At 42.2% G+C, this 14,295-nt stretch overlaps 1 protein-coding gene across 3 annotated transcripts in view; it reads left to right on the top strand.

The window, feature by feature from the left end:
- The first annotated feature begins 2,019 nt into the window (after positions 1-2,019).
- The window catches only part of shank2b (SH3 and multiple ankyrin repeat domains 2b), a 162,576-nt gene continuing 150,300 nt past the window's right edge, over positions 2,020-14,295 (top strand). For all 3 annotated transcript variants that reach the window (XM_046312842.1, XM_046312850.1, XM_046312857.1), the window contains exon 1: positions 2,020-2,283. The gene's annotated coding sequence lies outside the window, so the exon portion shown is untranslated. The remainder of the gene's footprint in view (positions 2,284-14,295) is intronic.

Genomic DNA, 14,295 nt, shown 5'->3' on the forward strand with positions numbered 1-14,295 from the left:
ATTTTAGAGATGGGTAGTCATTCAAAAAATCATGTTTAACACTATTATTGCATAAAGACTGAGTCCATGCAACTTATCACAGTATGTGAAGTATTGTTAATTAAGCAACGGTTTACTCCTAAACTTTTTTAGGCTTGCCATAACTAAGGGGTTGAATACTTATTGACTCAAGACATTTCAGAATTTCATTTTTAATTCATTTGCGAGCATTTCTAAAAACATCATTCCACTTTGACATTGTGTGTAGATCCGTGACACAACATTGCAATTTAATCCATTTTTTAATTGTAACACAACAAAGGGTGTGAATACTTTCTGAAGGCACAGTATAATTAATTGGTTATTACTATGGAAGTACCATGTCAAAACAATTGTTTTGGGGGGGGGGGGATATCTGTTCATTTTTGTATAGAATGTGCTTTTGTACCCTAATATCTCTAGACAAACCCATTCCCTTTTATAGATGTGTGTGGTAGACAAGAGCCACAATATCGTGAGAATGGAAAAGACTGGCAAAGGATCCAGAACCCGTAGAAGGATGGGGAAATGACATATTTTGCTGTTTGGTCATCTTTTTTTTTGAGCAGCCAGACAGACATGAACTTTCTTCACCTGTATGATTTCTTATTATAACAACCCCAGGCATATTTCTCAGTTTCTTGCTCTGTGAGTGGCTGTGATTTGTGATGGAGCTACTGTAACATAAGATGGAGCTACTGTAACACAAGGTTATGATGCCAAACGTAATTCTGTAGCCAGACAGTCCAGCAAGCTGCTGTCCCACTTCTGGCTCGCCTCTCCTCTCCTAGCTGGGTAGAGGAGTCAAAGACAAATGAAGGTGGAGGCATCAGGGAGGGAGGGGCAAAATGATTTACGTTCCTCGAACCGCAACAGGAAGGAAGGAATTCACACAGGAAGAGAGAGAAACCACAGAGGCAGACACCTTTTCAATCTGGTCCATCACCGGCAGAACCTTTCCTGCAGTCAATGACCAAAAGTGCCCTCTTTGGCCACACGGGGGTAATGTTATTCATATTTTCATCATTAATAAAATACTGAAACAGATGTAAATCTGGTGTTTCTAAGTCAAAAAGTTGTCTTATTTTTAGTCTTCTGTGATGTATGTAAAAGTGAAATATTTGGATGCCAACTCGAAATTTAATATATTTCAGCTATATATCTGACATGGTACAGGGGTCTTTTTTAAAGCCCATAACCATGTGTGTTTGAAAGTAGATTAGTTTAAAGACTTTCAAGACTGTGTCTGTGTAACGGATGTGAAACGGCTGAGACCTTGAAGTAGTAGTTCCCCTTGCTCATTTGTAAGTCGCTCTGGATAAGAGCGTCTGCTAAATGACTTAAATGTAAATGTAAATGTAAATGCTCTGCAAGGGCCGCGGCTTTTGTGGAGCGATGGGTAACGATGCTTCGAGGGTGACTGTTGTCGATGTGTGCAGAGGGTCCCTGGTTCGCGCCCGGGTATGGGCGAGGGGACGGACGTAAAGTTATTCTGTTTCATCTGCCCCTGATTTAGCCCACTGCAGTAAAAGGTTTTTAAAATAAAAATAAAACATGGTTGCAGATAATTATTTTAATGTGGTCAGTTCTATGATTCAAGCACCAGTCTTGAATATTGACTATTATTTACAACCATGTTAATAGACAAACACATAAAGCATTGTTTTATATTGATTTGAGATGAAAACATACGGTTGCAGGGAATATTCTTAACCTATATTATACCTCATGGATACTATCCCCAGGTTACTGATACATACGTAACGATGCAGTTTGAATCGTCTATCTGTGTAAAACAGAACATGTGGGAATAGCTAGGACCATTACAAACCAGCATTATTAGGGTGGAGATGTTAAGTAAGTCCATACTCTACTGTAGCTGAGTTGTGCGGTGGTGGAAAGACAGGTGCAATAACGACCCCTCCTCCTCCACCGTGAACCCCCCTCTCTCTCTCTCTCTCTCTCTGCTCCCTCTCTTCTCCTCTGCTCGGTAATGTTTATCATCCGCATGTTTCCAAACCCTTTTACACCATTTCCCCCCAGATATCCCGGGCGGCGGGCAAGCGAGCTCAGCAGATGTACGGTAGTGCACACACCACTTTCCCTTTCTGAAAAGAATACTGAAAACGGAAAATAACGTTACCCTCGGGTTACCCGGTCCACGCTGCGGAGAATCACCTTTGGCAGTTTCTGCTTTCCCTCCAAACGAAGGTGGAGAAGTAAGAGGGGGACAAGTCGCGTACATCCGGCTCCAATCAACCCAAGGTAAGTGCAAAGGCTATTGTTTCCTGCACCGCGCGTATTTATAAAAAGAAGACGCAGAGGGTTTGTTAATAGGGACTTGGGTCTCAAAGTTGAAATTGGCCTACATAATTATTAAATTTACATTGCTCTAGTCAAATTCTGACGAATGAACTTCGATGTAGCCTAGCAAAATAGCCTATAGTTTGGCATTCTCAATTCAAGAATTTGTGTTCTCTGTGTCCAATGCTGTTGCTTGGTACAATGTCAAAGGTCTGTATTTAAAAGAAGTGCAGTCAATCAACATGCATCAAGCAATGAATCAGTGTAGCAGTTTATGCTTTTGCAATAGATTTGACATTTTAAGTAAATTATAATACTTTATGGCATTGCTGGCTTTGCAGTAAAAACGTGGGTGTGGCCATTAGCCTAATTGTTCAATTACTGAATCTTCAACAGTAATGACAATTTACCAATTACACTTTCAAGCTCACTCATGTGATATTACGGTATGCTATGTTCCTAACAAGAGTACCCAAACACACTATAAAGGAAATAGCCCAATGAAATATCACAATCTGTCAAATGCAATGATTTCCCCCCCCCCCATTATTTACATTTACATTTAAGTCATTTAGCAGACGCTCTTATCCAGAGCGACTTACAAATTGGTGCATTCACCTTATGACATCCAGTGGAACAGTCACTTTACAATAGTGCATCTAAATCTTAAAGGGGGGTGAGAGGGATTACTTATCCTATCCTAGGTATTCCTTAAAGAGGTGGGGTTTCAGGTGTCTCCGGAAGGTGGTGATTGACTCCGCTGTCCTGGCGTCGTGAGGGAGTTTGTTCCACCATTGGGGGGCCAGAGCAGCGAACAGTTTTGACTGGGCTGAGCGGGAACTGTACTTCCTCAGTGGTAGGGAGGCGAGCAGGCCAGAGGTGGATGAACGCAGTGCCCTTGTTTGGGTGTAGGGCCTGATCAGAGCCTGGAGGTACTGAGGTGCCGTTCCCCTCACAGCTCCGTAGGCAAGCACCATGGTCTTGTAGCGGATGTGAGCTTCAACTGGAAGCCAGTGGAGAGAGCGGAGGAGCGGGGTGACGTGAGAGAACTTGGGAAGGTTGAACACCAGACGGGCTGCGGCGTTCTGGATGAGTTGTAGGGGTTTAATGGCACAGGCAGGGAGCCCAGCCAACAGCGAGTTGCAGTAATCCAGACGGGAGATGACAAGTGCCATTATATAAATAAGTCAAATATTAGCCTACTTCTAAATAATTATTGTCAGAAATATGAAATCACTTACCATCTACCATTCTGTCAATGATGGTGAACACTGTTGTACATAATGTTTCTTGACAGAAAACTGTCTCACCTTGAGATACTGGGTTTCTCCCACTTGAGATACTGGGTTTCTCCCAAATGGCACCCTATTCCCTGTATACTGCCCTACTTTTGACCCGGACCCTATGGGCCATGTAGGGGATAGGGTGCCATTTGGGATGTATTCACTTTGTATGTTGTTTATGTCCTTTGGCCAAAGCAGCTGCCCATTTCTCCTCCCTTTAACAACTTCAATTTTGTAGTTCATTCACTCATTGTCATATCGGCATGGTTGCTTGAGTTACTTGTACATGTTTTTATTGCCAGGTGTATAAATCTGCCATAGGTGATGAGGACAGAGTGTTTTGTTACTCAATCTGGATGATGAATAATCAATCGAAAGCATTGGTGTGGCTGAGGTAGGGAGAGAGAGAGAGAGGGGGAGAGAGAGAGATGGAGAGAGATATAGTCGGAGAGGGGAGAAAGAGAGTAAAATGTGACTGGCTAGCTGGCAGGGTGTGGAGGAACACACAACTTATAGCTTATTGACACATTTATCTGTGTCCTTTCAAAGTCACTGGGCTAGCTTCCAGGCTGTGAGCTGTTTGCACGCCAGAGCCATAGAATTACTAATAACACTATCTCTATGGCCAGGAGAGTGTCTCCAAGCTGCTCCCTCAATCTCCCTATTTATTCACTTTCAATATCATTAATACCAAATTTCATGAGACTACAATGATTAACAGATGTGAAGTTCATTCCCCACTGAAAATAGTGCCATTGTAGACCTCGTTGATGTTGAACAAACAGGCACAATCAGGTATACTGTACTGAAGAGATCGGAGGACCTTAATTGAGAAATGCTCATACCACATTTCATTATCAAATAAATTAATAATAGAAAAGTAATAACACGTAATAATAATAAAATGAATAAGAAATACAGAATGAGTAAGAATAACTTAGCTATATACACGGTGCACCGAGTCCATGTGCAGGGGCACAAGGCAATTGAGGCAGACATTCACATATAACTATGAATAAAGTAACCAGGCAACAGGATAGATAATAAACAGTAGCAGTAGCAGCATGTGATGTGATGAGTCAAAAAAAAGTTTCTGCAAAATGCGTCAATGCTGGTAGCTATTTTGTTAACTATTTAGCAGTCTTGTGGCTTTAAGTCAGCAGCTGTTCAGGGTGCTGTTTGTTCCAGACTTGGTGCATCGGTACCGCTTGCCATGCGGTAGCAGAGAGAGCAGTCTATGACTTGGGTGGCTGAAGTCTTTGACAATTTGCAGGGCTTTCCTCTAACACTGCCTGGTATAGAGGTCTTGGATGGTAGGGAGCTCGGCCCCAGTGATGTACTGGGCCATATGCACTACCCTCTGTAGATCCTTGAGGTCAGATGCCATAACAAGCGCTGATGCAGCCATTCAAGATGCTCTCATTGGTGCAGGTGTCGAACCTTTTGAGGATCTGAGGGCCCGTGCCAAGTATTTTCAGCCTCCTGAGGGGGAAGAGGTGTTGCTGTGCCCTATTCATAACTGTGTTTGTGTGTGTGGACCATGATAGATCGTTAGTGATGTGGACAGCGTGGAACTTGATGCTTTCGACACGCTCCAGGACAGCCCCATCGATGTGAATGGGGGCATGGTCGGCCCCTCCATTTCCTGTAGTCCACGTTCAGCTGGACTGGAGGCGGGCCATCAGGAAGTCCAGGATCCAGTTGCAGAGGGAGGTGTTCAGTCCCATGGTTCAGTCCCAGCTTAGTGATGAGCTTGGAGGGCACTATGGTGTTGAACGCTGAGCTGTAGTCAATGAGCGGTATTCTCACATAGGTCGTTCCTCTTGCCCAGGTGGGAGAGAGCAGTGTGGAGTGCAAAAGGAAGTGAGTCATCTGTGGATCTGTTGGGGCGAATTGGAGTTGGTCCAGGCTGTCTGGAATGATAGTGTTGATGTGAACCATGACCAGCCTTTCAAAAAATGTCATGGCAGATGTGAGTGCTATGGGACGATTGTCCCCAGCCTTGTGAATGTTGTGAACCTGTTTAAAGGTCTTGCTCACATCAGCTACAGAGAGCGTAGTCACTATCTGTCCCATCCTTATCTAAGCACAAATGGGACAACTGTACACTCTTAGAAGAAAATGGTGTTATCTAGAACCAAAAAAAGGGTTTTTCAACTGTCCGCATAGGAGAGCCATTTGAAGAACCCTTTGGTTCCAGGTAGAACCCTTTTGGGTTCCATGTAGAACCCTTTATACAGAGGATTCTACACGGAACCCAAAAGAGTTCTACCTGGAACCAAAAAAATGGTTCTATCTAGAACTAAAAACGGTTCTCCCATGGGGACAGCCGCAGAACCCTTTTGGAACCCTTTTTTTCGAGGAGTGTATACCAACACCACCCTTAGGAGGCTAAATACTTTAGTAATCCCTGAGGGGAAATGTGTTCATTTGGTTACTTATTTAGTACTGTACATATCCTTTGCATTACGTTTTGAACACCACATGTGCACATAGTTTCTGTTCCATTTTCTGTTGTAGCATTCAAGCATTACCATCAAAAATGTAAGGAAGGGAGCAGTACCTGGCTTTAGTACAGGGAGTAGCACACTAAAGGGAGGCAGCACAGCAGTACCTGGTGTTAGGAACATCCTTCCTCTGTTAGATACATTCACTCACTCAGCAAAGTGTGTCCCACTGGGCAAAAACTGGTTGAATCATCATTGATTCCATTCAAAAAAATCTACGTGATGATGTTGAATGAATGTGGAAGTCTGAATGGAATCAATGTTGGAATCAATCAACTTGCAAATAGTCACCAACGTAAGGGCAATTCACATTTTTTCCCAACCAACTTTGAACCTAAATCCAATGATTACTTTCACATTGAATTCACGCTAGTTGACAACTCAACCAAATCAAAAATAGATGAACTGCCATCTGTGCTCAGTGGGGTGTTTCTCCTTTGAATGCACATATCTGGTTTACTTCCTCTAAGTCTACTATTCCCAGCAGACCATGCAGCCTACCAGGAATTCACAGTACGGCTATAATTGATTTGTTTCTTCAATGAGTTTTAGGACAGCAGCATTTTTCCAAGCATGCGATATTATGCAGGCCAGACGTTTTTTTCCAATCACTGTTATACTGGGCGGAAGGTCCTATGGGGTTTCCAAGCATGGCCTCCATAGCAACAGAGGCAGAGAGGAGAGGGTTTTACGGGATGGCACTTTTAATCTGTAGGAAATCCTGGTGGTTCTGCATCGCTATGACAAACGGATGGATGTCACACCCACTACCTGACCTCTACAGCTCACTTAGAATGTATTACACAACAACGTAACTTAAGGGTTTCTCCGCCAACACTGGATGCTTTCTATCATATAACATAATCACACAATCTAGATAATCCTCCACATAGACCTACAGTCCATAGTGAAAGTCTGCACATCCCTTACACTAGTCTTCACATTTTGCTGCCTTAAAATGAAATCCAAAAAGGGAATACATTTGATTGTTTTTCCTACTGATCTACACAACGCACTCCACATTATCAAAGTGAAAGAACAGTTATATAATTTGTTTATAATGAATTTCTTGATTGAGTTTGTCTTCACACCCCAGAGTTAATACTTGGTGAAAACAGCTTTGGCAGCCATTACAGCTGTAAATGATTTTGAATAAGATTCTACCAACGTTGTACAACTCTTAGGGCAGCATATAACCATAGTTTTTTCGAGCAGGTTTAAGTCATCACTGAGACTGGACCATCCAGGAACACTCAACAGCTATTGGAAAACCATTCTGGTGTGTCCTTGGCATTAAAAACGCAATCCCAGGGTTAGGTATTCAGAAGACTGAAGGCAGGGTATCCTCAAACTTCTTAACTGAGCTTTCCTCCTTTCATATTTATTTTGATCCTGACAAATCAAGCTTTATTTATACAGATTAAATCAAATCCTCATAAACTTCCCAGTCCCTGCTGGTGACAAGCATCCCCATAACACGATGCTGCCACCACAATACTCGAAAATACAAAGGATTTCACTCTGTGTTGTGTAGTGTTGGATTTGACCCAAGCCTGTGGCTTTTAATTTAGGCCAAAAAGTAAATCAGACAAGGTTTGACAATTGCTGTCAATCAATGACTCCCAACCAAATGTACTGATCTTGAGAAATTTGGACTAAAACAATGGGTATACTGTATGTTTCCCTAGGAGTTGTGTAAAGTTGGTAGAATCTTATTCAAAATGATTTACAGCTGTAATGGCTGCCAAAGGTGTTTCTACCACGGTGTGAAGTTATAAGCAATCAAGACATCTTTGTTTTTGTATTTTATTATTAATTTGGAAGATTTTCTATAATTTTTCTTTCCCTTTTAAAATATGGAATAGGTTGTGTACATCAATAAAATCAAAATCTAATTCAATCAACTTTTGATTACATTTTTAGGCAGCAAAATGTGCAAGGGGTGTGTAAACTCCAACTAGGCACTGTAGGTCCCCCACAGCTCACTTAGATGCCCTCAGACAGCATAAGGTTTTTTCTCCACCCCAATAGATGCTTTCTTTCTACCATACAAATCTAATACATCTTCATCACTCCATTATACGGAGACAATATTTATTTTATATTTTATTTCACCTTTATTTAACCAGGTAGGTTAGTTGAGAACAAGTTCTCGTTTACAACTGCGACCTGGTTACCTTAATTGTCACAGTCCAGGGCCCAGATTCACAAAAACTTCTTAAGAACAAATTGGTTCTTAAACCTCTTAAGGAACGGACCCCCCAAATCTAACTGCCTGTAGCTCAGGCCCTGAAGCAAGGATATGCATTTTCTTGGTACCATTAGAAATGAAACACTGTTAAGTTTGTGGAAATGTGAAAGGAATGTAGGAGAATATAACACATTAGATCTGGTAAAAGATAATACAAAGACAAAACCAATCTTTTTTTTGGTTTTGTACCATCATCTTTGAAATGCAAGAGAGAGGCCATAATGTATTATTCCAGCCCAGATGCTATTCAGATTTTGGCCACTAAATGGCAGCAGTGTATGTGCAAAGTTTTAGACTGATTTCTGTTCAAAATTTAGTATCAAGACTGTCCAAATGTGCCTAATTTGAATAACTTTTCATGTTCAAAACTGTGCACTCTCCTCAAACAATAGCATGGTATTATTTCACTGTAATAGCTACTGTAAATTGGACAGTGCAGTTAGATTAACAAAAATAAGCTTTCTGCCATTATCAGATATGTCTATGTCCTGGGAAATGTTCTTGTTACTTACAACCTCATGCTAATTGAATTAGCCTACGTTAGCTCAACTGTCCCGCAGTGGACCCACCAATCCTGCTAACTGCTATTTTTTCCTTAACTATAGACTTAAGTTAAGCAAACGTGTTATTCCTCAAAGGTTATTGGAAATGTTATTGCGCTATTTCTTATGTTTCTTCTTTAGCAAAAAGTTCACTTTATTTTCAAGAATCTAATTTCTTATTATTTGAAATTCCAAGATAGCTAAACCCTTGTCACACCCTGATCTGTTTCACCTGTCCTTGTGCTTGTCTCCACCCCCTCCAGGTGTCGCCCATCTTCCCCACTTATCCCCTGGGTATTTATACCCGTGTTCTTTGTCTGTTGCCAGTTCGCCTTGTTTGTCAAGTCAACCAGCGGTTTGTTTCTCAGCTTCTGCATTTCCCCAGTCTCTTTTTTTCTAGCCCTCCTGGTTTTGACCATTGCCTGTCCTGACTCTGAGCCTGCATGCCTGACCACTCTGCCTGCCGTTTACCCTGAGACTGCCTGCCATCCTGTACCTTTGCTCCACCTCTTGATTACCGACCTCTGCCTGACCTGACCCTGCCTGCCGTCCTGTACCTTGGCCTCTACTCTGGAATATCGACCCCTGCCTGCCTTGACCCATCGTTTGCCTGCCCCTGTTGTTACAATAAACATTGTTACTTCACACAGTCTGCACTTGGGTCTTGCCTTGATTCCTGATGACCCTTGTCTTAAATTCAAGGCAGTGAGAGAAAAAGCTCATGAAAGCAATTGAACATGTTTAATTCATTCACAAATTTGATCTGAAATGTTCAGTATTTATTATTTTAAACCCTAGAACATGTTTTAGAACATTGTTCTCATTAAGAAATAGGCTGTTTTCTGACATACTAACATGATTGCCATTGCTAGCTAGATAGCTAGTTGAAACGGTTGCCTAGCAACAAACACGTTAAGAAGATTTGTAAGAATATTGTAAGGAAACAGCAGAGAGCAGGTCTTGAACCCTCGACCTTCTAGCCCGAGGTCCGGCGTGCTATCAACTGTGCCACAAAAGCATGCTCGTGCGGCAGAGTCGATTTCCGCGCTTATAAACCCAGGGTCGTTACAATATATTTGAGAAGTTCATAAGAAAACTGTTGAGGAATTGCACTTGCAATGAACTATCTTCTTTTTCGTCATAAGATGCTTCATAAGTTTTTGCGTAAGAAGTGTTTTGTGCCCAGTACTCTAACCAGCCCCACCACACAACACACACACGACAGGCTTAATACATACAATATAGTCATGCAATGTTGTTCTTTTACATACCTCCATAATTTCCATCGCACAAGACTTCCTTTGCCACAGCAGGGTAATGTAATGTTGCTAATGAAGGAAAGAGCTGATCAATATTTAAAGGGGAACTGACAGTGTTTGAACTACTTTGCAGATATGAAATATTCACAATCATAATATCAGTGAAAAATATCAAATTCCCAGTTTATGCTTCAACCCCAACTTTATGAGAGGTTTTAAAAATAGATACAGTAAGGCATTTTTGGCAGAATAATATAATTAATATAATTCACCAATACATTTTTTAGTAGTCCCAAAAATATTGCTATCAGGTTTTAAATCACAGCGGCCTGGTACATTGTTTGCTGCTGCCACCCATTCGTGATGCACCGTTTCAGTTTTAATTACTCCATATTTTGTACAAAAACGGGTGACTGTAATTAAGGCTGGGAATGTCAATACAATCAAACTAGCAAGGGCAAAGATCACAAGTCAGTCATAATGTGGCTAATAGGCTAGCGCACATGGGCCAAATAGGACACACAAGCGAGCCTAGATGAGTCAACCGTTGAGTCATATACTTTATGAAATTACAGCCTGCATAGGTAAATTCAACTTCAACAATTGCGCTGCTTTCGTGTGTCCTGTTTACAGCACAAAGCGGTGGGAAAGTGTACAGACACAAGCCACAGTCCTAGCTAAGCTACTGAAATTGTGCATTCCGCCTTCTGTTTTTAAAGCTCGACAATGAATAAGCTAAAAACTAAACCTGCAACAAAATGCAAAATAGAAACATGTAGGCCAGTGTCAAACTCATTCCACAGAGTGCCGAGTGTCTGCAGATTTAGTTTTTTTCCTTACTTAAGTACATCAAGTGCAAGGGTGGAGCAAAAGCCCGCAGACACCCAGGTCCTCCGTGGAATGAGTTTGACATTTGATATAGTCCTATTAGAGCAAGATTTGAGCAGTAGGCTAGGTTGGCTACAATACATTTTGAGTACATCTTACAGCAATGCTGCATTCAACCATAATTTGCAAATAAATTCATAAAAAATCCTACAATGTGATTATCTGGATTTTTTTCATTTTGTCTGTCATAGTTGAAGTGTACCTATGATGAAATTACAGGCCTCTTTCATCTTTTTAAGTGGGAGAACTTGCACAATTGGTGGCTGACTAAATACTTTTTTGCCCCACTGTATAAGGTCCCGCAGTTGACAGTGCATGTCAGAGCAAAAACCAAGCCATGAGTTTGAAGGAATTGCCCTTAGAGCTCCGAAACAGGATCGTGTCGAGGCACCGGAGGGTACCAAAACATTTCTGCAGCATTGAAAGTTCCCAAGAACACAGTGGCCTCCATCATTCTTAAATGGTTTGGAACCATCAAGACTCTTCCTAGAGCTGGCCGCACGGCAAAACTAAGCAATCAATTTTTATTTTTCATTTTTTTTAAATGCCTTCCTAACCATCTTAAACAAGCATGCCCCATTCAAGAAATTTAGAACCAGGGTCTGGTTCTCTCCAGACCTGACTGCCCTTAACCAACACAAAAACATCCTATGGCGTTCTGCATTAGCATCGAACAGCCACCGTGATATGCAGTTTTTCAGGGAAGATAGAAATCATTATACACAGGCAGTTAGAAAAGCAAAGGCTAGCTTTTTCAAGCAGAAATTTGCTTCCAGCAACACTAACTCAAAAAATTTCTGGGACACTGTAAAGTCCATGGAGAATGAGAACACCTCCTCCCAGCTGCCCACTGCCCTGAAGATAGGAAACACTGTCACCACTGATAAATCCACTATAATTGAGACTTCAATAAGCATTTTTCTATGGCTGGCCATGCTTTCCACCTGGCTACCCCTACCCGGTCAACAGCACTGCACCCCCCACAGCAACTCACCCAAGCCTTCCCCATTTCTCCTTCTCCCAAATCCAGTCAGTTGATGTTCTGAAAGAGCTGCAAAATCTGGACCCCTACAAATCAGCCGGGCTAGACAATCTGGACCCTTTCTTTCTAAAATGATCAGCCGAAATTGTTGCCACCCCTATTACTAGCCTGTTCAACCTCTCTTTCATGTCGTCTGAGATTCCCAAAGATTGCAAAGCAGCTGCGGTCATCCCCCTCTTCAAAGGGGGGGACACTCTTGACCCAAACTGCTACAGACCTATATCTATCCTACCCTGCCTTTCTAAGATATTCGAAAGCCAAGTCAACAAACAGAATACCGACCATTTTGAATCTCTCTGCTATGCAATCTGGTTTCAGAGCTGGTCATGGGTGCACCTCAGCCATGCTCAAGGTCCTAAACGATATCTTAACCGCAATCGATAAGAAACATTACTGTGCAGCCGTATTCATTGATCTGGCCAAGCCCTTCGACTCTGTCAATCACCACATCCTCATCGGCAGACTCGACAGCCTTGGTTTCTCAAATGATTGCCTCGTCTGGTTCACCAACTACTTCTCTGATATAGTTCAGTGTGTCAAATCGGAGGGTCTGGCAGTCTCCATGGGGGTGCCACAGGGTTCAATTCTTGGACCGACTCTCTTCTCTGTATACATCAATGATATCGCTCTTGCTGCTGGTGAATGTCTGATCCACCTCTACGCAGACGACACCCTTCTTTGGACACTGTGTTAACAACCCTCAAGGCAAGCTTCAATGCCATACAACTCTCCTTCCGTGGCCTCCAATTGCTCTTAAATACAAGTAAAACTAAATGCATGCTCTTCAACCGATCGCTGCCTGCACCTGCCCGCCTGTCCAACATCACTACTCTGGACGGCTCTGACTTAGAATACGTTGACAACTACAAATACCTAGGTGTCTGGTTAGACTGTAAACTCTCCTTCCAGACCCACATCAAACATCTCCAATCCAAAGTTAAATCTAGAATTGACTTCCTATTTCGTAACTGACCATACAAAAAACTGACCATCCGACCAATCCTCGACTTTGGCGATGTCATTTACAAAATAGCCTCCAATACCCTACTCAACAAATTGGATGCAGTCTATCACAGTGCCATCCGTTTTGTCACCAAAGACCAATATACTACCCACCATTGCGACCTGTACATTCTCGTTGGCTGGCCCTCGCTTCATACTCGTCGCCAAACCCACTGGCTCCATGTCATCTACAAGACCCTGCTAGGTAAAGTCCCCCCTTATCTCATATCTTATGGTCACCATAGCATCACCCACCTGTAGCATGCGCTCCAACAGGCATACCTCTCCGGTTACCACCAAAACCAATTATTTCTTTGCCCGCCTCTCCTTCCAGTTCTCTGCTGCCAATGATTGGAACAAATTACAAAAATCTCTGAAACTGGAAACACTTATCTCCCACACTAGCTTTAAGCACCAGCTGTCAGAGCAGCTCACAGATTACTGCACCTGTACATAGCCCATCTATAATTCAGACCAAACAACTACCTCTTTCCCTACTGCATTTATTTTATTATATTTATTTTGCTCCTTTGCACCCCATTATTTTTATTTCTACTTTGCACAGTCTTCCACTGCAAATCTACCATTCCAGTGTTTTACTTGCTATATTGTATTTACTTTGCCACCATGGCCTTTTTTTTGCCTTTACCTCCCTTATCTCACCTCATTTGCTCACATCGTATATAGACTTGTTTCTACTGTATTACTGACTGTATGTTTGTTTTACTCCATGTGTAACTCTGTGTTGTTGTATGTGTCAAACTGCTTTGCTTTATCTTGGCCAGGTCGCAATTGTAAATGAGAACTAGTTCTCATCTTGCCTACTTAGTTAAATAAAGGTGAAATAAATACAAATACTAAAGGGCCTTGGTCAGTGAGGTGACCAAGAACCCAATGGTCACTCTGACAGAGCTCCAGAGTTCCCCTGTGGAGATGGAAGAACCTTCCAGAAGGACAACCATCTTTGCAGCACTCCACCAATCAGGGCTTTATGGTAGTGTGGCCTGTCGGATGCCACTCCTCAGTAAAAAGCACATGACTGCCCACCTGGAGTTTGCCAAAAGGGACCTAAAGGACTCTCAGACCATGAGAAACAAGATTCTCTGGTTTGATGAAACCAATATTGAACTCTTTGGCCTGAATGCCAAGCGTCACATCTGGAGGAAAACTGGCACCATCCCTATGATGAAGCACAGTGG

The sequence above is a fragment of the Oncorhynchus gorbuscha genome, linkage group LG02, assembly GCF_021184085.1.
Source record: "Oncorhynchus gorbuscha isolate QuinsamMale2020 ecotype Even-year linkage group LG02, OgorEven_v1.0, whole genome shotgun sequence".
In the NCBI taxonomy this organism is placed as follows: domain Eukaryota; kingdom Metazoa; phylum Chordata; class Actinopteri; order Salmoniformes; family Salmonidae; genus Oncorhynchus; species Oncorhynchus gorbuscha.